Below are 25,797 nucleotides of genomic sequence, written 5' to 3' on the forward strand. Positions count from 1 at the left end.
CATACCGAACAAAAGCTAATCACCACTGTTCTACATCATTCTCAATCAGTTCTGCCCCCTACAGCCTGTACAGACGTTCTAAGTGGATGGCTCCCTTCGAAATGCACATATGTCCTAAATCCTGTATAGAAAACGAGAAAGGTATGCATTTGGTGGTATCACATAAGAAATGAAAGCATTACATTGATGTTCAAGGACATTCATGGATAAAATATGGTAGACAAAATTTGAATTGAACCTAGGCCCGACTTAAAATGCTCAGCATTCTGTCCCCGTTGACCCATTTTTTTTTTGATAGGACATAGAATTCTAATTTTAAACTATTCAAAACATGGTCCTATTTTTTTTAAATATTGATTAGATGGGTGCATTATGTTATAAGCCTTGAAGTCATACAATATATGTTCAATATGACTTTTTAAACAATTGTGTTACACCAGAGTTTCTCAAACTCTCTTCCCAGCATTATTTTAAAAAAATATTGTGATGTTTCCATACTAATCTGTTGTGAATGCTCTTACACGGTCAGCATATGAATACGGAGGAACCCCTAGTGGGCTTGGCCTCCGGCCTCGCCTGGTATTGGGAAACCTAGGCGGGGCTCAGGAAACCGTATCCCACAAAAACGAATGTGATTAAATGATCATCTAGTTGATGGGGGCTGGGGCTTCGGGCGGGTTGTCGGTCCTGAGTAAAATCCTCCCCATTGGTCAAAGGGTCATCAATGGGTGCAAGCTCGACCCTTAATGGACACTCACCTACCCGTAGTATTACTTAATTATCAATTGCTTTTATTTAATATAGATCTTGTTCTAAGTCTCAACAGTTGTATGCTCTATTGGTGATTTTATGTTCTAAGTCTCAACAGTTGTATGCTCTATTGGTGATTTTAATATTGCTTCAAAGAAAATTGTCAAATTTCAAAAGAATGTTTTCCTTTCTTTTTTTAGCATTGCGTAACAGCTTGAAAATGAATGTGTGATAATTTTTTTATAAAATGGTGAGGCTGAGCAAAGAAACCAGTCCTCTTAAAGCTTAACATGTTTTCAAGTCATCGATCTAGGAATGGATTAGGCCAAACCTCTTATGACAAGATTTATGTCTTTCAGTGCAGATCTAGTTAATATATTTGTATATACTGATCGGATATGGCCCGCGGTCTGCCGTCCTTAGCTATTGAATTATTGATCTGGTGGATTGGATATAGATCTATGTCAAACATGGCCATACATGGCCAATGTTCCCTTAACATTTTTATTAGATTTTGTCACGAAAATGAAAGTAGAGTGTGAAAATGGGTTAACCAGTTTAGCCGTCAGTGATATCAAATATAAAATACTGTGAAAACGGGTTTACCCGATTTTTATACAAGTTTCGTTCTCTAATAGAGATAAATGTAGGTATTTTTCTTTATTTTGAAGTCCTTCTGGTTGTGGGTGGGACATGAAACATACACTAGTGTCTCCGCCATGATCTAAGGAACATCTATGCCAAGTTTTATCAACATTGGTCAAACGGTTTTGATTTCTGTGCGGGACCTACTTACACACATACATACATACACACTCCATACATTCTGCTTTATATATATATATATATATATATATATATGCTTTGTTATATATATATATAGGCTTTGTTTGACTCATAGTCCGAAAGTCGCCATTACTGGGGCACAATTCATTAAGTTTGAAATTATACCTAGGCGAATATATCTTTGGCCTTCTTTCCTCCCCTCCTTTTCTTTGTGTTGCCTTAGAGATAAGAATGTCTTTTTATTTATATTTAATGTGTCGTTTTGTGGTGTCTACACATTCTTAATGTATCACCACGCCCTTACCCATACCCCTCACCACCTGTGTTATACGTTTGTAGATGTACTTTGTATATGTCTACGATGACGCACTTGGCATCAAATTATCGAGTTGGCTAGTTTTATTAATGGCACATTTTAAAGTCATTAATATATTTTATTTTCGTAGCAACTAAGTGCCTAAAAAAATATGATATTTTAGATCACATGGGGTCTTACAGAATTCTTGGTCCGGCAGGGTTACATATATATACAGTCGTTCACTCCTGCAGCAATAAATTTTTGTTTTTTGAGTCTTTGGGCCCTATTATAGTAAAATGTGTAGAAAATTGCACTTACAAAGATCATACATACACAATCACACACAGACAAGCGCAATAGCTTTGACATTCTAAACAGAAATGTTCTAAGAATACCCGTAAGACGTAAAATGAGTCACTCTCTACATTAAAAGTTTATAATGGTTTATATTGTATAATTGGTTGATATTGCAACAAAGCGTTTAGACCAGTGATGCCCTACCTAATTTATTCTGCTGGCCATTTTAATTTCCAACACGCGTGTCGCGGGCCATATCACCGAAAAGGTACAAAAACGAAATTAAATTGACCTCAAACTATTTTATTAGAAACCCGTGGATCTAGTACGTTTTTCTTTTGTTTGCGGTTCAAATCAAGTATGCGCCATATTTGTTTGTAATGTTGTTTATACGTTGATGTTTTTTTTTGTTTTTGTTTTTTGTTGATTTTTTTCTAAATATTAACACTTTTTTTTCTAAAACAAATATGTTGGCATATTATCATTTTACACACACACAAAAACACAAAACAAAGACCTTTTCACTTTTCCTGGTAGATTCTACGTTTAGAGTCCCATTTCATTAACACACAAAGGCCATGGTACCAATCCATCAGAGAAAAAGTGAGGTCTAACGTAGGCAAACAATAATTTTTTTATTATTTTTTTTTGGAAGGGGACATTTTCTACACTTTATGCTGACCTTTCGGCGGCCGTATAGAATCACGTCGCGGGCCGGATTTCGGGCATTACTAGTTTAGACAAACAGGTCTGATCTTCACAACAAACTACAATTATTTGTGCTGAAGAGACATTATAGTTTCATATACAATTGTGTTTTTGTTTTGTTTTTCACGCTTCGTTTCCGCGATCCTGTAGAAAAAGAAATGTGTAGAACTATTTCTTTCTCAAACAATGAGTCTGGCTAAGTGCATTCATTTTCCGCCGTCGGTTCATTGTCTCAAATCCATCTTACAACCTAAGATGGGCAGTGCAAACATTCTGACAGAATGGATTTCAGCCTGGCATGCGCTCTGTACTTTCTTCTCGATGGTCCGTGTTTGAACCCTGCCCTCTGCCATTCCACGTCGTCGTGCGGAAGGTTCTGGCTGGGTTGCAATAATCTTCAAACAAACATCTTAAACGGGAATTGCCTATGCACAAAGTTGACTAGGGTAGTCTTCGATTCATGGGAATACATAGATTCTCAACCTAGGGTACACATACCACTTGGAGTACGCGACGGACCGGTTTGGCAAAAAAAATGAAAATAAAATTTTCCTAATTGAATGGGGACGCTATACGCAACTTTAGGATAATATGTTTGGGTGCACGTGAAGAATGCAAAGTCTACTCAAGGTCTTCTTGGGGCAAATAGGATGAGACATTCTAATAGATCAATCGGCTGTCAACCGTAGCCAGCACATTGACAAACCGCCTTTATGTTCCGTTCGTGTGTTATCTACCCAATTAAAGCACTGATGCAAGACGTGTTTTAAAGTGGAGCATAACATGCCTCAACAACTCGCATTAGCTACTGAAGCACCCTCTGGTGGCAGTCGGAATTCCCCTGCACTAAGAGGCAGCAGAGGTCACTTGCGCCTTTCAACCTCCCATTTCCACCCTTTTCCGCATCGATGCCTGAGCCTTTATTTAAATGTCCTTCAAACCTTATCAGCTTTTATAATGTAAAACTGGCTTACTTTTAAATCAGCGTTTCTCAACATTTTGACTGACGGCGCCCGTCAAAAGTTTGGTTACATTGTGCTTTAACAAGCTGGGTCGTGAGAAGCCCTAACGGCAAACGACCTTCTGCATTCTGAGCTGCTTAAATGCATTCTCCGGGCATCTTCGAAGCAAACTTCGTCACAGTAAAATTTTAACGTAGTTTAATTAAAGATGGAGGCTGCACCAATGGGCATAAGGATGTAGTCAAAGGACGATACTGAAATGTGAGAAACAAGTAGCTCAGGTTGTCTGAAAGAGATCAAATCACTCTACGTGTACCGATTTTTTTTTGGTACATTAAATCTCAAGTACATTGGCGGTTAAAAAAACAACAACAAACATAACGGTATAGTGTTCCCTATATGGGGAGGGGCGCAGTGGCTTCGTGGTAAAGCGCTTGGCTTCCGAACCGAGGTGTCGTGGGTCCGAGTCTCGTTGTAGACTGGGATTTTTAATTTCGGGATTTTTTAAGGCGACCTTGATTCCACCCAACTATAATGCCCTAATGGTGGTGTGGACGGTCGTTGACTTGTAGCACCTCACCAAACTTCTGTTAAACAACTAAACCGCTGTAGGTGTATTATATCTTAACTTGTAAAACTTGAAATAACTTGTAATAACTTCTTTGTGAACACTACTAAATAGAACTTTTATTACAATAGAGACAAATTTAACTTGAGATAAAATAAGTGTAGCAAAATAATATTCTAAACAAAATCTCTCTACAAAAAACGTCTTTTCAGTCTGGCGTTCTAGAGTCATCTGTCCTAACTAAGACCGCTGACGAAAATGCTGCTTATCTTGCATCATTCACAACCAATCGCTAACTTCTTCCCACCGCCACCATTGAAACACACACACTCTATCACAAATGAGCACCGTACATTAGTTTGGGAAATCAAAGTGGTTGATCATTGTGCTGGCTACATGACACCCTCAGTAACTGTAAGCCAAGGAAACAGTACGTCATATTCCCCATAGCTCTCAAGGTCTGAAAAGTGGTACTTACATTTTTCTTTTATTTTCTATTCCCAACATGATAGTGTTCGCATCAAGAAAGTTACTCTGCTGTATCGAGAAGTAGGCATTATGAAGAATTCCGTCGACTATTAAAAGAATCAAGTTTACTTACAAGTAAGTGAATGTTTGATCTTAGTATGATTTGAAGTTTACATTGCTAGGTAATTTAAGTATCGACGTACACTGGGCGTAGTCAGGATTTTTTTCCTCCCCACCCCCGCAAAAAAATATATGTGTGTATGTGCGTATTTGTGTGTACATAATTAATCCTTATTACATTTTCACCCTTCATTCTTTCGGAAGACGTTTATTTGACCTAGAATAGGTTCTTACTGGAGTTAGTGGGAAAATTGTAGACTCCCCGCCATTGCCAGCTCACAGCGCTACCCCAGCTCGGGGCGGAGCTCCGCCGCCAAGCACTATTTTCGGTATTAAAAGCCTACAAAACGCATATTCTGAGGTATCTACAGTGCATCATCCTGCTATTAAAAAGTGTTTTTTTTTTAAACCTTATGTACTATTCTTACTGACTCAGATCCTCTCTCGTCGTTCGGCGCATTGGGCGGCAAGCTGCTTCCACAAAAATCTGTCACTGGCAATGTCTGAGGCCTCTTCCCAACTGCTCTGATGACCTCCATGAAAGTGTGGCGCCAAGTTGTTATAGGATGTCCCTGTTTGCACTTTCCTTGTAATGGCCTCCATGTCATCGCAACTCTTATTATGCGTAATTCATTTTTGTCGGAAAACATGTTCCGCAGACATCATGCGACGCTCTGTCACAATCTCACTAAGGGGTCGACTCCCAGTTCGGCATAGGAGTTCCTTGATTTAGACCCGATCTCTAAAACTGACTCCTAAAATCTGTCTTAGCCATCTTTGTTGAGCCACATATATTGTTTTTCAATTTCGGCAGATGACTATGCACTGAACTATATTAATAGAGCCCAACCACTGGTAGAAATTTGTAACCTCTCTTGAAATTAGGTGACTGTAGTTTGTTTTAGATTTTATAGTAGGAAGCGTGGTCAAGAGGCTAAGAACGCTTGAACTAGGCTTGGTTTGGCCAATGAAGAGGGCTCGAGGTTCGACACCCGTCTCGTGCAGAGTTGTGTAATCCGAGCGCCTTAAGGCAGCACTGAAAACTTTCTTCCATATACCCCCTCCCCCCACTGGCCCACAAATGAGATTGGACCATAGCGCTCTGAGCATAAACATGAAAGTAGCGCTATATCCAAGCTATAATTTATTTATTTTTATCTATATCGAAAAGGGAAGTTTTATCGTCAAAATAATTTTTTGAGGGTTTTAAACTAAAAAATTTGTTGTTTTTTTAAAACCCCCATTAGCTACGGTCATAGAATTTGGTGACTGTAGTTTGCTTTAGAATAAAATTGAAGAGAGAGGTTTTCAACCGCAAAACTCTCTATATGGGGTATTTAAACTCAAAACCATTAGGTGGGGTTTTAAACTTTTAAAAAAGCCCTCTGGAGGAAGGGGTTTACACTCAAAACCCCCCTTGGCATGGCTACGATCATAGCATTTTGAGTGCGTAATTTACTTTTTTTTTATATTGAAGAGGTATTTTTTTTATCTTCAAATCCCACTGAAGTGGGGTTTAAACTCAAAACCCCATTTGCTAGCTCCCTTAGATTTTTGAGTAATTTGCTTTTCTATATTGAAGAAGTGGTTTTTAGCTCTAAACCCCGCTGGAGGGGGTTTTTAAACACAAAACCCCTCTTGGCTACGCTCATAGAACCTGTGACTGATGTATGGATAGTCTTATATTGAAGAGAATGTTTTATCGTAAATTTCGGAGGGGGTTTTAAAATCAAAATCTTCCTTAGCTATGCTCTTGGAATTTTGGGATTGTCGTTTGCATTCTTTTTTTTTTTTTTTTTTTGGTTTTGTATTATAGAAGAGGGGGATTTGACTGTAAAAAACCCTGGTGGAAGGTTTTAAACCCGAAACTTCCTTGGCTGCGCTGGGACAAGCGATGGTTTAGTATTAAAATCTCACCTAAAATTAAAAAACAATCAGTCACTAAATTCTGATTCCCCCTGCGTGTGGGATTTCATTTCGGTGTGTGTGTGTGTGGTGGGGGGTTGAACCCCACCCTACACCCCTGGCTACGCCCATGGACGTACAGTATGTTAATGTTAAAACCATAATAACCACCGGAAAAAGGGGGGGGGGCGCCACAAAGTAAGAATCGTAACAACTAACTAGAGGGAAAAAAATGATTAGGCTACGCTCTCAGAATACCTTTCCCGCCCCATCCCCGTTTATGAAATGTCTTAAGTGCACATTTGAAGTGTGTGACTATAAAAATGTACCAGCTACAGTAATAAGATCAAGTGTGCCTACGTAATCCTTAGCTAAGCATACAATCTAGAGGGCACCGGTACCGGTGTAGGCATGTGTGTTTCTTTTGTAGGTGTATGTGCTTCGTAGTTCACGTGACCTTATATAACAGTACAAGCTGATAAGAGGCCGTAATAAAACTTGATAGCAGTCAGCATTGCAAGTGTTAAAGTTTGCTTTAAGCAGTGAGGCCCAAACTAAGGCCCGCAGACCATATCCGGACCGCGACTCGCTGATATCCGCCTTTCGAAACCTCGGCCCCCAGTGCATAACGGAGCCGTGTAGGATTGATTCTAATAAAGACCGATTCCACTAGAATCGATCTTTTCCCACGACCGTGACACGTATCGAAAGTTTCAGACCCTCTGAACGAAAACACTACTGGGCTTTAGGGGCAATAAGTGACTGAAAAAAAAATAATTTCAAAACGTTAAATATGTAATGTAGGGGGATTCTTATATTTCAATATGAACAGTACTGGACATCGTATTTATGTGCCCTTTTTCGACTGATAAGTTAGCGATCAAAGTAAAAGTTTGAGAATCGCTATTATGCAAGTTATAAAGGTGACATAATCAGATCGCATGCCTATGTTGCTATTGCCCTTGTGCCTTTCAAGCGATAGCTAATGATCCAAGGAGCACTCAATCTGGGAACAAAATGTAATTGTAAGTGCAGAATCGCCAAGAAGGACGGATATCTCAGTCCACTAACATCGCATGATCGAATCCACTGTATATGTCTGTCCAACAACATTCTTACCTTGATTCCTTTCTTAGTGAAGGCGAAGCCGCGTTCCGCTCTCTTGTGATGTTTGTGTAAACAGTATTGATGACAGATATTCATGTGTGTGTGTGTGTGTGTACACTGTCTGACCTTAATGACCTTTAAGGGGGGACCATTCAAGACAGACTCACTGGCTGTACTAATTAGTTGTTGATAGCATATGTTTGTTGGAGCGTGTGAGTGTATATATTTAAAACAAGTAAGGTGTCAGTAGTATGTAGACCTGCGATCTAGATAAAGACTTGCAGTATATTAATACAGTTAGTTGCTGTTGATGTAACAACGAGTTAGTTTCGTCACTGAGTTTCTGTTTGACGTGAGAGGATGAACCCAAATAAGACACCGTGCAGATATTACTATTACACTATGGGTTGAAACCAAAGAAGACACCGTGCAGATATTACAGTATGGGTTGAAACCAAAGAAGACACCGTGCAGATATTACAGTATGGGTTATTCTCGTCCTTTACAAATTAAAACCTTTCTTTAAATCGTTTCATTAAGACGAAACTCTTTTGTTTTGAATGAGCAAAGACTGCCTTAAGTAATGTGATCAAAAATAGATGTTACTAGACAATTATAGCAATTGTTTTGTAACGTCAAGATAGGCATAAACCCTTGAACTAGTTGTATCTTTAATGTGGCAAGATATAACATCTAACACTAGATACATGTTGCCACTCTCATCTCTCCACATTTCTAAAATATCTTAAGCATTGGTAGCGTGTTAATGGCTCGCTACTGTACGTCCAAACAGAAAATTTACGATTTTTCATTAAAAATAATTTTTTAAAAAATATGCGTAGGACTGGCAGCATTTTAAACTTTAATAGGGTTTGTTAGACTAGTCCGTTTCGTTTCTTTGATATTGGGCCGGAAGTCGCTTTTTTATTTATTTATTTTATGAGTATTTTACCCAAGATCTGTGTTGTTTTTTTAGGACTAGCTTATTTCATGTACCCGGCATTTTCCGATACACAATTTAATACACAAAGTAATTGTTGAAAAAAATTGTAGTGATTTTAAACTTTAAATGATTACTTAAAAGGGTGTTACTCTAATCAATTTGAATATTTTTTTGTTATGAATGTCACTGTTTATTTTGTGTCTGTTCTAGTTTCTTAAATTTTTCTTGAGTAAAGGGGTCGTTTTTCTCCTAATGGGTATACCTGATTTCTCCAAGCAGCATTTGTAAAATATTGGTCCTAAATAATGCTATGTTTATAAACGAAAAATCGCATGGCTGCATTATGATGAATGTACGTGTTAGTTCAATATATTTTATATTACTAGGTAACTAGTAATAGCCGCATAAATAGATGCAAGTTTAATTTTTTTTTCTGTTAGATATAGTCATATGACAAATTTTTGTATATCCTAATTCTAAAAAGGAATAATAATAGAATTATACAGTAAAAACAATCACTAAGTTTTTCTTTTAATAGTTTTGAAAGTCTAACTGAGTTTGTGTTTTTGCAGATGTACACAAGCTACACTATGAGTCAGTCCATCTCTTCTGACTATTTAGAAATGAGTGTAAAAATGTAGGCTTCGATATTTTTAGCCTGAATTTAAGAAGTTACAATCTTCAAACAACTAATATATTGCCTCTTCCATAAAACTTTATACTTAAAAAATAGGCCTATTATTATAAAAAAAAATAATCAGTCATTATAGACATCATTCGCAATTTTATTCTTAGGTCTAGGCATTAAAAAGTAAATCTATTAATAAACTAAAATCGATCTAAGTCTAAGTACTAACTTTTAAAAAAAGTCATTATAAGTAGAAGTATTATAATGAATATTGTATAAATCTAGATTGACTATATTATAGATAGATCTATAGATCTCTAGTTTAGTAGATTAAGTATAGAGTATAGTAAACGTATTACAGTAGGCTATTATTAGATCTATGTCTTATGTCTATATCTAATTAAAAATTCTAATAATCTAATAATTAAAAAACTTTAGTCTTTATTAATATCTAGACTTTTTTCTTATAAAAACTGACTATATGCATAGCATAGGCTAGACTCGGCAATCTAGTCTCAAGATAGAATCTATACTATTACTAGATCTATTCGATTTTTATATATAGATCTAGACTAGAATTAGATTATATATCTAAATATACTAATGGATAGATGATATGAGGTGTTAGCTAATAGCGTTGCTCAAGAAACAAACCTGGGTTTTTCTAAACTCTAATACTTGGTATGTAATAGTAAAACAGCACCTACCTAAATAAATCGTAACTAGCAATCAAAAACCTATATTTATTGTAGTATATATAGGTCTGTGGTTGTATTTTATATAGCCTTCGTAACTTCTTCTATAGAGAAATGACTTTTTGTAATTTCTTTTACTGAAAATTGGGCTATTCGCGTCTGACACATATATAAATTTTATGTTCAGCAACAAACCCCATTTAGTCTGCAACGACGTAAAGGTTTATTCAGCAAACATAAAACAACCTTAACCCCTAACCCAAACATGATAATAAACATAATTTAATATCCAAAGTAATAAATCTACAGATTTTAATTAAGAAAATTGTATTTGTTAAGCCATATCTAAGTTGTCTTTTCCGTTATAACATTAACAATACTTTAGAAAAAGACAATACCTCCTTGATGCAACTTATTGAGCGATTGTTTTTCTCTTCAAAATTAATGAATGTTAGATTCTAAAACATTTTTTTACCCCGCTCCCTTCCCCCTTCTCCCAGAGAAAGAATCCTGGTTGAAGTGAATGTATAGATCTAGTACACCTTTTAATTTTCTAATGGTAAGCCTTTAGATCTAGACTTAGAAGACGATGCGCAAAATTTTTCTTAAACATTAATTTATTATACTCTTGAATGAATAAAGCATAGACATAATATTATATCTAGACTGGAAGAAAATGGAAACTAATTGTCGAAATGTATATTGATTTTAATCATCTTATGTACATTTAGATCGAAATAATTCATATCTATTGATTTTAATCATCTTATGTACATTTAAATAGATTTATTACCAAGATCTATCTAGATTATGTATCTAAAAATTGGAAAATAATAATTATTAGTCGAGAGTACTCTTATTTTTTATGTTCAATTACTAGATCTAGATCTAAAAATTAAATTTAGGTTAGGATTTTAAAAAAAACAACAAATTTACTTGTTATTACTACTTTACAAAACTACGCTTTGTTTCAACTTTTCAAGAACGCGATAGTTTCAAGAACGCGATAGTCCTTTTAAGAACGCGATAGTTTCAAGAACGCGATAGTCCTTTTAAGAACGCGATAGTCCTTTTAAGAACGCGATAGTCCTTTCATGAACGCGATAGTCCTTTTAAGAACGCGATAGTCCTTTCATGAACGCGATAGTCCTTTTAAGAACGCGATAGTCCTTTCAAGAACGCGATAGTCCTTTTAAGAACGCGATAGTTCTTTCAAGAACACGATAGTCCTTTCAAGAACGCAATAGTCCTTTTAAGAACGCGATAGTCCTTTTAAGAACGCGATAGTCCTTTCATGAACGCGATAGTCCTTTTAAGAACGCGATAGTCCTTTCAAGAACGCGATAGTCCTTTTAAGAACGCGATAGTCCTTTCAAGAACGCAATAGTCCTTTTAAGAACGCGATAGTCCTTTTAAGAACGCGATAGTCCTTTTAAGAACGCGATAGTCCTTTCATGAACGCGATAGTCCTTTTAAGAACGCGATAGTCCTTTCAAGAACGCGATAGTCCTTTCAAGAACGCAATAGTCCTTTTAAGAACGCGATAGTCCTTTTAAGAACGCGATAGTCCTTTTAAGAACGCGATAGTCCTTTTAAGAACGCGATTGCGATAGTCCTTTTAAGAACGCGATAGTCCTTTCAAGAACGCGATAGTCCTTTTAAGAACGCGAACGCAATTTTATTGTCGGTAAAGAAATTTGTCTTACAATTCCTGAACTTTGAAGCTATTGTCGGCACTATGGAAGCATCTCCAACATGGCTAACATTAACTCGTGAGTAAGTGGGTTAGTATGTCACACGTCTTACTAGATAACAAGAGAACTGAATGAGGCCAGAAGCGTGTCCTTGAAGCCGAGGTCACGCTAACTTCAAACTATTTACTTATACAACTCATTGGAATGAAGAGCTCCCGGATGTCCTCTGAGTATCAAATTAGCATACACCTTTATTAAAAAGTCTTAATCTATTAGCCTTTAGGGTTCACGAGACGTTGAATTTGACATTATTTTGCGGGGGTTATATGACGAATGCAAAAATAAAAAGTTTGTTTTTTAAACCTGAATTATTTAATTTATATTTAAGCTGTCTTCAAATCTGATTAGTTCATTTCAGTTTTAGTCAGGGCTAGGGCATAAAAGTGGAATAGGTCTTTGTAAGTACTGAAGTTTTGTCTCTAGGAGGTAGAGAGAAAAAATAACTTTGCTACTGGAATTATGCTAATTTTTTAGCTTGGTTTATTTAGTAGATCTTTATCTATTTTTATCCCGCATGATTAAATTAGGAATCACGGATGGCACTTTCGCTTAGTAAAACATAAGTCACTTGTTATCATCTGTTTTAAACTACTATTATCTAACCTTTTTCATTCGTTCAAGATCTGTCTAGGAAACAATGTTAATAGTAAAGAGAATTTGATCTAATCTGGAAAAAAATTACAATAAAACGTAAAACATTAGCTTGCAAATAAAAAAAAAAGCTATTGAGAAAAAACAAACTCAAAAGTCCTAAAAGCTAAAATCATTCCTTATCCCAAGTGCTAAAAAAAAATTAGAAAGACTCAAGGATTAAGTCACATCCCTTACACATGTGCTAACAACATCAGAAAGATACAAGGATTTAGTCACATCCCTTATACCATGATCTAACAACATCAGAAAGACACAAGGATTAAGTCACATCCCTTATACCATGTGCTAAAAAATATCATAAGAGTACGCTTGCTCTACTCTCTCTAACCAATAGCCACTAAAGCTTGGTGCGGGTTGTTGAGTGTTTTTTTCTAATTAAATCAACATCTACGACCTTTTTTTTTTTCAGAAGACGTCTATAATTTATAAGATAACTCTTATTTTTTGAAAATGTCTATGTTCCGTTCTACAACGGATAATGAGATCTCTCTAAATGTGTGGTTTTGAGATTGAAATGAAATAGTTTTGAACTAGGAAGTAGACCCCCCCCCACACACACACACATACACTTTGATTTTGAAATCACTTTGTTCTCTGTTTCCAATGTCTTCTTTAAACGTAAATCAGAGAGTTTTAATCAGTCTACATCCATTAATAGATCTATCTCTAATTGAGCTCTGATAAGGAAGTCGACTTTCATTGGATAGAAAAAGAAAGAAAAAGTAAATCAATACTGACGTCTGGGTCACGCTTAGATGTGTGCACTCTTAGGCTTTCGGTTTTTGTGAACTTGAATGAAATTTCACATGTTTCTTTTTATAGTCTTATTTCTGTGTTAATGACTTTTTTCTTTTTAACCCTTTCACGAAACATCAGTTCTTAGAGTTTGATCCCATTTGACTGTAGAAAATTACCCCCTTCAGGCGTTTACATGTGAAGGGCACTGTAACATATTTTATTTTTCTTTTGACCTTTCTCTTAAGTTCGTTAAGGTTGACCTCAATGTCAACTACATCTGTGATTTCCCCAGAATTTCTTCTGGGTTGAAGAAAAAAAAAACAACAGTTTGGGGGGGGGGGGGAAGGGTGGTCGTTTCCCCCATTAGTGTTGACATTTTTTTTTTTTTTTGCGGTAGACAAGATTCGTCGCTTGGAAACAAGTTGTGAAGTATTTATGCATGGAACGGAGGGAGCAAAACAAAATGACAGACAGCGCAGACACATTTGCGACTGTTCCTTGCAAAAACCGCGTGACAAAGTATAAATGATAAGGTCCGCGTGGAAAGTTAGCCTTACTAATACTAGAGATATAATTTAACACGTTTGATGTTAATTTGTTAATAATTTGGAAACTATTCTTGCTTAAACTTAATTTTACTCCACGGAACTCTCTCATAAAATCCTTAATTAAGTCCACTCTGTCTGTCCATGAAATTGAATTCGTGTCTTGACATTGCACTCCATAGCTGTTAAACCTTCCACACACGCGTGTGTGTGTGTGTCTCTTGTACCCAGCATTCATTGCACAGTAAAACGGCATAGCTAAAAATAGCTAAAACTCTTTCAGCCGCCTCCGCGCTTGTGTTCTTGTTAATTACGCCTGTCGCCTCATTTCTAGCAAGATGCATTTATCAGATGTCGCTTAGCTGATTCAAGGATACATTTGAACAAGAGAAAGTACAAGGCCAGTCTTAGAAATTTGTGTATTGAAAAGTCTTGAAACACAAAAAAGAAAGACAGCGGCGCGTGTGGCGTATCTGCCTTTTGTTTATAAAGGCAAGGAGCTTCGTAGGCTATATAAGCATAGCAGTATTTCTTTTTATCTCGTGGTATTCCCTTCTAAAATCTAATCTACAGGGAGTATTCATTATTATTTTGCAGAATGATGCAAGATAAGCGGCTCTGTCTAAATCTATGTAAGGATCGAGAGACGACTCCATAATGTCACAGTTTACGGACGTGTTTTTAGTGTGTGTTTTAGTGATTTGTTTAAATATCAGTTTATTTCATTTCAAGTTGAATTTGTCTATAATGTATTGAAAGTTATATTTAGTTTTGTTGAAAAAGAAGTTATTCAAGTTGCTTCAAGTTATATAATACGCCTACAGTTGTTTAAGTTGTCTACCAGCAGTTTGGTGCTATTAGCCAACGACCGTCAACAACTGGGAAATAGATAGGACATCAATAGGACAAGTTGAACGCTTTGAAATTCCTATACCATTATATGCAGATTTAGTAATCAACTATTACCACATGATCTCCGCTTATACACCTATTAATCCTTTTAATCTTATAGCATTTCTTCTGGTCAGCCCTTTTCTGTGTTTTTCTATGCACTTTTACATGGCTAGGTGATGTCGCGCGTGTATACTTAAACTTCTACAACAAAGACCATTAGTAAAAATCGTGTCCACGCCACTCTTCCCCCCCCCCTCACACCACGTGGTCTCGTGTATCCAGGAGACAATTAGTAGTTAAACAATGTCAGGTCTGCAGAGAAGAAATTAAACTGTAGCCTTGGGTACTGAAGCCTTGCACTTTTAGCGAAAGCGCTGAAAATTGGGTTACAACCTAAGCGAACTGAGATACGTAGCGTTGCAAGTTTATGTTAATGCTATATGAATTTGAAATTTTCTTAAAGATAACATTTTAAAAAAATATATAACCTTGGGATTTTTTTTTCTAATGGTACTATTGTACTTCTTATTGTGTGGCAGTGGAGAGGGGGGGATTCGTCGACTATTAATAATCCTGGCAAGGGTGTCATCCCAGTGTTGTGAGAGACTTCACTGGAACATGTATATCCATGAAATAAAGTGGACATAGCCAGTGGTCGATTCTCCCCAAACTGTATAGATTTTCAAAAGTTAAATGAAAACGACTTGACTGAGTCACTCACTGAGCCACTTGTTATCTAAAAGTCTTGTACTGATAGCACAGACTTTACTTGGTGATACGGCAACCCAGACTTTACTTAGTGATACGGCAACACAGACTTTACTTAGTCATACGGCAACCCAGACTTTACTTAGTCATACGGCAACCCAGACTTTATTTAGTGATACGGCAACACAGACTTTACTTAGTCATACGGCAACACAGACTTTACTTAGTCATACGGCAACACAGACTTTACTTAGTGATACGGCAACACAGACTTTACTTAGTCATACGGCAACACAGACTTTACTTAGTGATACGGCAACACAGACTTTACTTAGTGATACGGCAACACAGACTTTACTTAGTGATACGGTAACACAGACTTTACTTAGTGATACGGTAACACAGACTTTACTTAGTCATACGGCAACACAGACTTTACTTAGTCATACGGCAACACAGACTTTACTTAGTCATACGGCAACACAGACTTCACTTTGTGATACGGCAACACAGACTTTACTTAGTGATACGGCAACACAGACTTTACTTAGTGATACGGCAACACAGACTTTACTTAGTCATACGGCAACACAGACTTTACTTAGTCATACGGCAACACAGACTTTACTTAGTCATACGGCAACACAGACTTCACTTAGTCATACGGCAACACAGACTTCACTTAGTTATACGGCAACACAAACTTCACTTAGTCATACGGCAACACAGACTTCATTTAGTCATACGGCAACACAGACTTCACTTAGTTATACGGCAACACAGACTTCACTTAGTCATACGGCAACACAGACTTCACTTAGTCATACGGCAACACAGACTTCACTTAGTTATACGGCAACACAGACTTCACTTAGTTATACGGCAACACAGACTTCATTATAAAAAAAGCACGTTTTGGGGTAGGTTTATTCTTACACTTTTTCATTTCCAAGACCAAAATACCCACACGTGGCAAAGTAAGCAGCAAGTGAATGTTGGGAGTCAAAAGAATTTTTTTCTTTCTCCAAGATAACAAAATACGCTAGAACAAATTCGTAGAGAATGGAAGGGTTGCCTAAATCAGCCAGGAAAACCAACGACTTAGCAGAGTTTAAGTCAATGATGAACATGCATGACTAGATGAAATGCGTAGGACGTAATTATCTTCTTTTTTGATGTAACGTCTATAATATATAAGATAAGAGTTACATTTTTTGATATATCCCATCAGTAAAAAGCAATCTGGCTTTACATACCAGTGGAACGCATTTCCACTTTACTCCGTTCATTTGTAAATAATAGGATTTTCCAGATAACGACTGTTAGATTTAAGACACGGAGCCATTTCTTGGTAAACTAAGAGCTTACCCTCTCAACTAGCTCCAATCCTCAACTAGCTCCCACCCTCAACTAGCTCCCATATTGACAGTTCTGAAAAAAAATCTGCTTTTGTTTTTAAAGAATATATCAATGATTGTATTGTGAGTCAGTGAGAAAATGGCAAAGATCGAACTATAGTTCAAGCACACGCTGTTTAATAAAACACACGCTGTTTAATAAAACACAAGTCGAGTGTGTAGGCCATAACTTTTTGTAGCTTCCAACTTTTCTTTTTTAAATGGCTTTTGTATAGTGTATCTTACAGCTTAAAGCATCTTCAGTGCGCTATGGTCCGTACATGGGAAGGGGGGAATTGGAGCTGCCTTTAGGCGCTCCGAAAAGATAACTCAGCACTCTAAGGGAGTTTCGAATTTGATAGTTATCTAAGCGGTTAATGTCACTGTGCAACTCATTCTCTCATTATTTTTTAAATTTAATTTTAAATTTGTTAATTAAAATATTTTTAATAAGTGTTTATAGACCATTGGAGGTGCGGTGGCTGAGTGGTAAAGCATTTGGCTTCTGAATCGGGGGTCCTGTGTTCGAATTCTGGGATTTTAAATTTCGGAATCATTGAGTCCTGAGTCCCCCCCAGTTCTAATGGGCACCTGACATAATTTGCAGAAAAGACGAAAAGTAAAGGCGCTCGGTTGTTCTGCTGGCCAAATGACACCCTCGATAACCGTGGGCCATAGAAACAGATGACCTTTGCACATTCCTGCCAATACATCGCAAGGTCTGATAGGGGAACTTTACATTTAACGTTTATATACCATGATCGGTATTGTGCTATCTGCATAAAGAGCATCCGCTTGTAAAAGTTAATTAAGAATTCACGGCATGAAGGATTAGTCCATATCTGCTTTCTATTAAAATCGGATCATGTAGATTACAGACTCAGACAGCGACCTGATTAAGACCCACTTTCCCTCTGAATATTAAACTTCTAGTTATACCTTTCTTTTTAATGAAGGACTTGAAGGCATCACTACTCTTACGCTCTATGTGGAGATCTCAGGCTATGCGAACGGGTCTTTTTACAAAGCTTATATCAACTCTTTCTGTCTTTCTGTCTGTCTGGTAAAAAGTTTGAAACATGTTTTTCTCCCATTTTCCATTCTCGGATCAAGTTAAACTTTGCACAATCATTAATTGAAGCTGACAAGATATGAATCAATAAAAAAAGGAGAGAATTAGTTTATTAATTATTGGTGATTAATTATTTTGATTTCGAAATAAGGCGAACAAATGCTACTTTATTGAGAGATTTGTATATATATATATTTATGGGTCTAGTCCTCGTATTACGTTTTGAATGTTGTTTTTTTTCTCCCACTTCCCATTCTCATATCAAGTTGAAATTTTGCAAAATTATTCATAGTCGATAACAATATAACAAAAATTAACCAATTAGTTAATCATTTAGTACTAGTTAATTAATTTTGTTTTATATAGCAGAAAGGGAGCTAAACCCTGTAATTTTCAGATAAATGGTACTAATTAGCGGTTATTTCCCCATAGTTAAGCTTTGGTTTTAAAAGTATTTGTTTTTCAATTCCTTGTTGCTGTATCCAAATTGATCTCTTCAAATATTTTAAAACATGTGTTTGTCTAGAACATCTAAAAGCATGCTCAGTGCGCCCTGGTCCAATCTTTTTTTTTGGACCCGTGGGGGGAGAGGATATCTTGGAGAAAGTTTCCGTGCTGCTTTTGGACTCTCAGGAGGCGCGGTGGCTGAGCTGTAAAGCGCTTGGCTTCCAAACCGATGGTTCCGGGCTCGAATCCTGGTGAAGGATGGGATTTTTTTACTTTTAATTTTGGGCGCCTGTGAGTGTAATAGGTACCTGACATTAGTTGAAGAAAAGTAAAGGCGGTTGGCCATTGTGCTGGCCACATGACACCCGCGTAAACCGCAGGCCACAGAAACGACCTTTACATCATCTGCCCTATAGACCACAAGGTCTGAAAGAGGAACTTTACTTTACTTTGGACTCTCAGCAAGCACAACTATGCTCGAGACGGGATTCGAACTCGAGATGCCTTCATAGGTACGTGAGAGTGTTTGGCCTCTCTGCCACACATCCATATTAATACCATTTTGCGTATATATGTTTAAGTCTTTCAGTTTGTATTCTTTATTTGTTTTTATAATATTTTAATAGTACTTTGTGACTGACTCCTTCTCTTCAGTAACTACACCAGCACCTTCAGCGCCTACACCACTTCTTATTTTTGTTGAAGAGTCACGCACTTTAGAACGACTTTAAGCGTCGGGACTAGATCGTCCATGTTTACAACTTTGATCCTATCCCTCGTCTCACATAAACACACACACACACACACACTTCCGTTGCAAAAAAAAAATGTGTGTGCACTCTTAAAGTACATCTTGGCGATACTGCTGCTAATGCATGCACTGTTCTAGAGATGGTATAGATTTGTGCTCCTGTTGTTTTCGGAGATGTGCGTTGTACAAAAGCTGCTGGGTTATTCTTTGTGTTGACTTTTAAGATGTAGATCTAACGACCGTGCTAAATAAACGATAAAACGATCGCCTTTTGTTTGCCTGGTAGACTTTAAAGCCTGCGCGACGTAAGGACGGTTTATAAATGTACTGGATCAAACGAGGTGATCTGTAAGCATCAGTTTAGGTTTAGAAAGTGCTTTTGGAATACGTAGACAATGGATTAATAGGAAATGTTAAAATAAAGCGCTTAATAAGACATGGTTCCAATTCGCCTAATTTGTGAGTTTGGGGGAGGGGCCAGATTCATAGCGAACCCAGGCTCCTCCCTCCAGATTTGAAACAAGCAAAATAAAAAAAACTACTTTTTAAAAAAGCTTATACAAAGGAAAGAGCCACACACTTATTGCCAAGATTTATCTCCCTTTTTCTATATAAAACAAAATTAAATTATACAACTGATTAATTAACTTATTGTTTTATTATTATTATTATTACTGATTCATGTGTTGTCCTCAACAATGAATAATTGTGCAATATTTCAACTTGATCCAAGAATGGGAAGTGGGAGAAATAGCGTGTATAACGTTAGTGTCAGACAAAGTGAGTTGATAGAAGCTTTGGCAAAAGAAGTCACTGTGTGGACCGAACATCTTCATTGTGAACTCAACGCTTCTAGTGGTGTCACGTTTCTCCCTCAAAAGTGAGTCAAAAGCTACGGTCTGCGGGTTTTTTTTTTTCAGTGCAGGTTTGGGACTCACTCCCCATTGATCTCAGACAAACAAAAATGCTACACTACATTCAAGAAGAACATAAAAACCTATCTGTTTAAAACGTTTTTTTAGATTAGTATGTCATTTTAGCTGTCGTGTTTGTGTGTGTGACGTTATCAAAGCGCTTTGAGCCTGCATTTCGTTTGTTAACAGCGCTCTCTAAAATTAAATTATTATTAGTATTAACATGTCCAGCACATCAGTTGCCCAGCACATTTTGTAGTTGAAAAGTTATGGAGAACATTTCTTGAGTTTTATTGAATTATTTTCTCTTTATTTGTATTCTGAACAAATTTAGGTCTTTAAAAAAAAAACTATAATTTTCTGTCCAGAAGTGTCTCTTTATATCAAATGTAAGCCTTAAAATAGGAACCAAATAAGCCAATGGGAATCTATAATGACGATAAATAAGTCGTTATCAAAATATGCGTATTAAATATAAGAAAATAGAATCGCGATTAATTATACAAGTACTCTATTTCTGTCTGTTTAACCATAGACTATATGGCTGTAGCTGATGTAGGCAAAGGCAACTGCATTTATATTAAAATGGAAAGAGGGAGAAGAAGCCCCCCACAAAAATTCTGCCCACGGCCTCCACTTGCTACAATACGGCACTGTGCACATTGAATTTGATCTATTATTTTGAAAGTTGTGTTATTTCTGAAGTTTTTAAAAACTCAACTGTTTATATTCAGCTAATAGCAATATGTTTTTTGTTGTTTTTTTTTTTGGTCTCTCAGCGCACTTGTTTTATTTACATTGTTGTTAGTTGTTGCTTGTATCACATGACGAACAACAACACAGCCTTTAACTGATTAGTGATTGTTTCTATTGTAAACACCATTTGAAGCTAATTTGAACAGTGAGTGGCAATTGGTTGAGGGTGGGTCGAGAAAACAAGACGTAGAGAGCTATTCAATTAATTGTATTACCTCCCCCCCCCCGCACTGGAACGTGTTTGTTTGGGATGACTTGAAGGCTACAGAGATTATTAACAATTAAGGCGAGACAGAACCTATTTGAGTGTTTACGACATATTGACGCGCATTTGTGTATGTGTGACTCTGATACTTAAGACTTTTAACTCAAAATCTCTTCGTCTCAATATGCCATGGAAAAGCCAGTGGAGTAGCAATGTACCCGTGGGCCCCCTTCCCCAATAAGATATATTTATTGTGTGACCAAAACAAATCGGGTGGTCTGTTTTTATCGGTACATTTTCCAAAAGTCATTCCAACGCAAGTTGTGCATTTTTAAAATATAAGTTATAATGTCATTATGCTTGATTCAATTAGGACTCCATACAAGTAATAACTTCTCTGCATGTTAAGTTGTCTCCTCACAGTAGTCAGTAGTAGGCTAACCATATTGACTTTTAACTATCCGCAAACGAGTGGAGCAACAAAAACTGGATGAACACCCCAAGATTGAAATACTACTTTAGCAGCTTCATTCCTTTTTATTGTTCAATGTGCTCCTTGTCTATTCACCATCCACACTAGTTGATGTTGTGTGTTTGTTTGGTAAGGCACCATCGCACAGTGGGGTTTGGGATAGCCACCATAATAATAAACATGATGAAAGCTTGCTACACTGACTAACTGAAAACACTTGGTGAAGATTTTGAAGTTCGTATAAAGTGGAGCATATTTTGAGGGAGCGTTTTTTTAAATCGGCTTTTACAAAAGTGCAATTATTTTTTCCACTTTCTTGTCATCCCACAAGGCCTCATGTGGGCCACACTAGGGTCAAGAGTCATAGGCCCAAGCGCAATTTATTAACCCCTTCGCGCCATGGTTGCTACTCCAAAGGCAGTGGGGCCCCTAATGGTCGTGGGCCCGGGTTTATTGACCCCCCCCCCCACACGCCATAGATGCTACGCCGCTGGGAAAAGCAGTTTCGGGAGTGCTAGAAAGGCAGACCTTGACATGAGAATACCAAAGAACGCATCGTCTTTATGTTTCTCTGCATACATGCGTTATTAAAATACTCACTGTTGTTGGCTCTGCCAAACCGCTCTCTCCTGCTATTAACCTGTTTTGGCCACTCCCTATCTTTGACATATCTCCTTATCATTATTTAAGAACCTCCTCTTCCTTCCGCCCGAAATGCCCCCCCCCCCGGCCACCCTAAAATGTCCTCCAACGCTAATATGTTTACACTATATTAAAAAAAAAAATTGTCGACAGTTAATTACCGCCATGAAACCTTCACGTGTTTCCCTAACCATAATGAACACATACAACTACAGAAGTGACATACACTAGAGACCTTCTGTGCATGTGTATGAGTGTTTGTGTTGAGGATGTGTGTGTGTGTGCATACTATAGTTCGGTGTCCCGATAACATGAACTGTTGCTTGTGCACTCTTGTCTGTAGAGCTGTTTAGACTGTACTTGTGTGTAGTTGTGTCTGTGTGTGTGTGTGGGGGGGGGGGTCTGTGTGTGTTTATGAGGTTTATTTTTATTAATCCTTTTTTTCCCTTCTATTAATATATTTTTTGCGTGTGTGTGCTAGTAAGTAAAGAAGGGTATCTGTGTGTGTGTTTGATTTGTATGTGCATGTGTTTTAATTATTTTTTGTTTAGCAACAGTACATCAACACTAGACCTAACGTCAAGAGTTACTTGTAAACAAACCAGAGATGATGTTGATTGGACGGCAAGGCGTTCTCGTGTCATGGCAACGCTTTTAGAGTAGATTCGTTGGTAGGCAGAGGTGGCACAAGGCGTAGACGACGTGGGCGACCCTCGCGGTCCGAAGGGCCTTGCGCTTCGAATGATGATGACTTACTTAAAAACATTAATGCATGATAATTTCTCAGTCAACTGAATTTGCTTGTTCCAAATCACCCAGACCAGCTGTGAATGTAAGGGACGTAGAGCCCCTATCGAGGCTCCCTTTAACTTTAGAGACATTAGTGATCAACTTTTTTTTAAATCATTATCTAAAGGAGTTTAGAAAGGCTTAAAAATGGAAAAACATAAGATATATTATCTTAAAAAAACAAATAGAAAGGCTTAAAAATGGAAAAACATAAGATATATTAATTTTATATTATCTTAAAAAACAATAGAAAGGTTTAAAAATGAAAAAAACATAAGATATTATCTTAAAAAACAAATAGAAAGGCTTAAAATGGAAAAACATAAGATATATTATCTTAAAAAACAAATAGAAAGGCTTAAAAATGGAAAAACATAAGATATATTATCTTAAAAAACATGAAGTTGTATCAATTAGTTTGGATCAGTCATGTAATTTTGTAAATCTAGACCAACAACAATAAATCTGTACGAATTGTTTTTGTTTTGCCAATAGCAAAGTTTGGTCTTGCTCTATCACTGTTGGTAGGAACCAGACACATATAAGTAGATGAACAACTGGAGAACCTTATAACACTTGAGTCTGCAGTATACCCTTTAATATAGATACATTATTGGAACATAGCTGTAACTGTTAAAAGTTTGCTGGAAAGTCTTGAATGTTAGTACATTTATTTAATATAGATACATTACTGGAACATAGCTGTAACTGTTAAAAGTTTGCTGGAAAGTCTTGAATGTTAGTACATTTATTTAATATAGATACATTACTGGAACATAGCTGTAACTGTTGAGAGTTTGCTGAAAAGTCTTGAATGTTAATGCATATATTTTGTATTAATGTTGATAATAACGTGTTAGTTTTTTTGTTGTTTTTTTTTAATCAGCAACAACGACCTACATTAGATGAAGAGCAAGAGTTGCCAGGGCTAATGAGATAGTAGAATAAAAACAAATAGAAATATATCATTTAGGTTTCGAAATAAAATCAAAGCGTATGCTCACATTCAAGTCAACGTGCTTGACACTTCTAGTTGGTCAGAAGAAACCAGCTTCGGCGATTTAACACAGCTATAGCCAACTGTTTCTGTGAGGGGAAAAAAGTGATCAGCAGCTTATATTGCAACTTAAAGCTGTGCCATAGTGATTGAAACAATTACCCGCAGGCAGTTATAAGTAGATTATACACATTCGTTAGCTCTTTTTCTCTCACTCTTTCTTTCTCTCTTTTTCTCTCTTTCTTTCTCGTTTTCTCTCTCTTTCTCTTTTTCTCTCTCTCTTTTTCTCTCTCTTTCTTTCTCTCTTCCTCACTCTCCTTCTCTCTTTCTCCTCTCTCTCTCTCTCTCTTTCTCTCTCTCTTTCCTGTAGAAAATCACGACCGCGTAAGAGAACTTGAGAAATGGCCATCAGTTGTACACTTTCTATAAATATAGCCTCCTGTGTACCTAAGCAATGTTTGTTCTATTGATTCCATTCTTTAGCCACGTGACTAGCTATAAAGTATATGTCACCCTAACCTTATTTTAAATTCATTGATAGAGCACATCTTAATGGAAGAAATAATAATAACAAGTTGTAAAAGCAAAGTCTGCCCGCATCATCGTTTTAGTGCTGCTCAATGAGGTCGTAAGCAGGCCGCCGGTTTGATATAAAAAAAAAAGATTATTATCATATGCAGGTTTTACGTATGCCCTTTTAGTACCAAAACTTGCCATAAGTTTATAATAGATTTTATAAAAAGCTGTCATAAGATAATTTATTTTATTGTCTAGCACTTAGTAAAGACTTTATGACCTACACCTTTAATACTTTTCAGGGCCTATGGCTTCCATTAATTATAATTATACATATATTATATATATATATATATATATATATATAATGATCTCTAACTGCCGTTAAGTGTATTCATCTTGACCTTACAAAAGTGACTTAGATAGTTAGAAAGAATGGATATTTGGTATCTAAAAAAAGATTTTCAACAAAGCGCTGGATGAAGTCTTGCTAGTCGATCACGTGATTAGCACGTGCATATTTTTTTTTTCATTACTTCTTTAGCAGACAACGTGCCCTGGATAGAAATCAAAGAAATACATGTCTTGACTTGATAGAATAATTAGATGAATCTTGTTGTTGTTTTTCCCATTTTTTTCCTTACAGTTGATGATGGACTGAGTTCTCACGTGAATGTCATGTCTGGGCATTAATGTTGCGTGATTTGTTCTTAACGAGTTGTTTGTAATTACATTAATCTTGGGTTTTTCTTTCCGATGCATATTTGATGTATCTTCATCTTATCTTATAATGTAAATATTGTCCATTTTTGGGATGTGTAACTGAGAGACGAAGCCCCGCTTAGCTGTCTATATAGGGCGCTTGAGTTCGAATCCCGTCTAGATCAGAGCTGTGTTTTCTAAGCACCTAAATGTAGCACGGAAACTTTCTCCCAGTTTCAACCACCTCCCTCCTCCCCACGGCTCCCCGAAAGTGATTAGACCAGAGCGCACTGAGCAAAAAAAAAAAATTGCGCTATCAAAGCTATTCAAAAACAATTTATTTTAATGCCCTCTCCACACGATAATCCAGTTTGTTCGTGTTGGATTTTGTTTTTAAAAAGGAGAAATTTTTGCATCTAGTTCAGGAATCCTCAATAGTGCTAAAATCTATTGGAAATTTAAAAAATCCAAGTCTATTAATAATTCTCGCGCATTTCATACTGACAGAGAAACTGAACAGCATCTGGTCTATCAAGGCGTATAGATTTCTTGAAACTGAAGCGAAAAAAAAAACGTGTTATAACTCAACAGACAAAGAATTGTTCATTA

General features: G+C 36.8%; 1 protein-coding gene across 4 annotated transcripts in view; it reads left to right on the plus strand.

The window, feature by feature from the left end:
• LOC106055692 (ATP-binding cassette sub-family C member 5-like) overlaps window positions 1-25,797 on the plus strand; it is a 95,730-nt gene that overhangs the window by 10,477 nt on the left and 59,456 nt on the right. For all 4 annotated transcript variants that reach the window (XM_056012139.1, XM_056012142.1, XM_056012141.1 and 1 more), the window contains exon 2: window positions 4,882-4,972. The gene's annotated coding sequence lies outside the window, so the exon portion shown is untranslated. The remainder of the gene's footprint in view (window positions 1-4,881; window positions 4,973-25,797) is intronic.

The sequence above is a fragment of the Biomphalaria glabrata genome, chromosome 15 (assembly GCF_947242115.1).
Source record: "Biomphalaria glabrata chromosome 15, xgBioGlab47.1, whole genome shotgun sequence".
NCBI lineage: Eukaryota > Metazoa > Mollusca > Gastropoda > Planorbidae > Biomphalaria > Biomphalaria glabrata.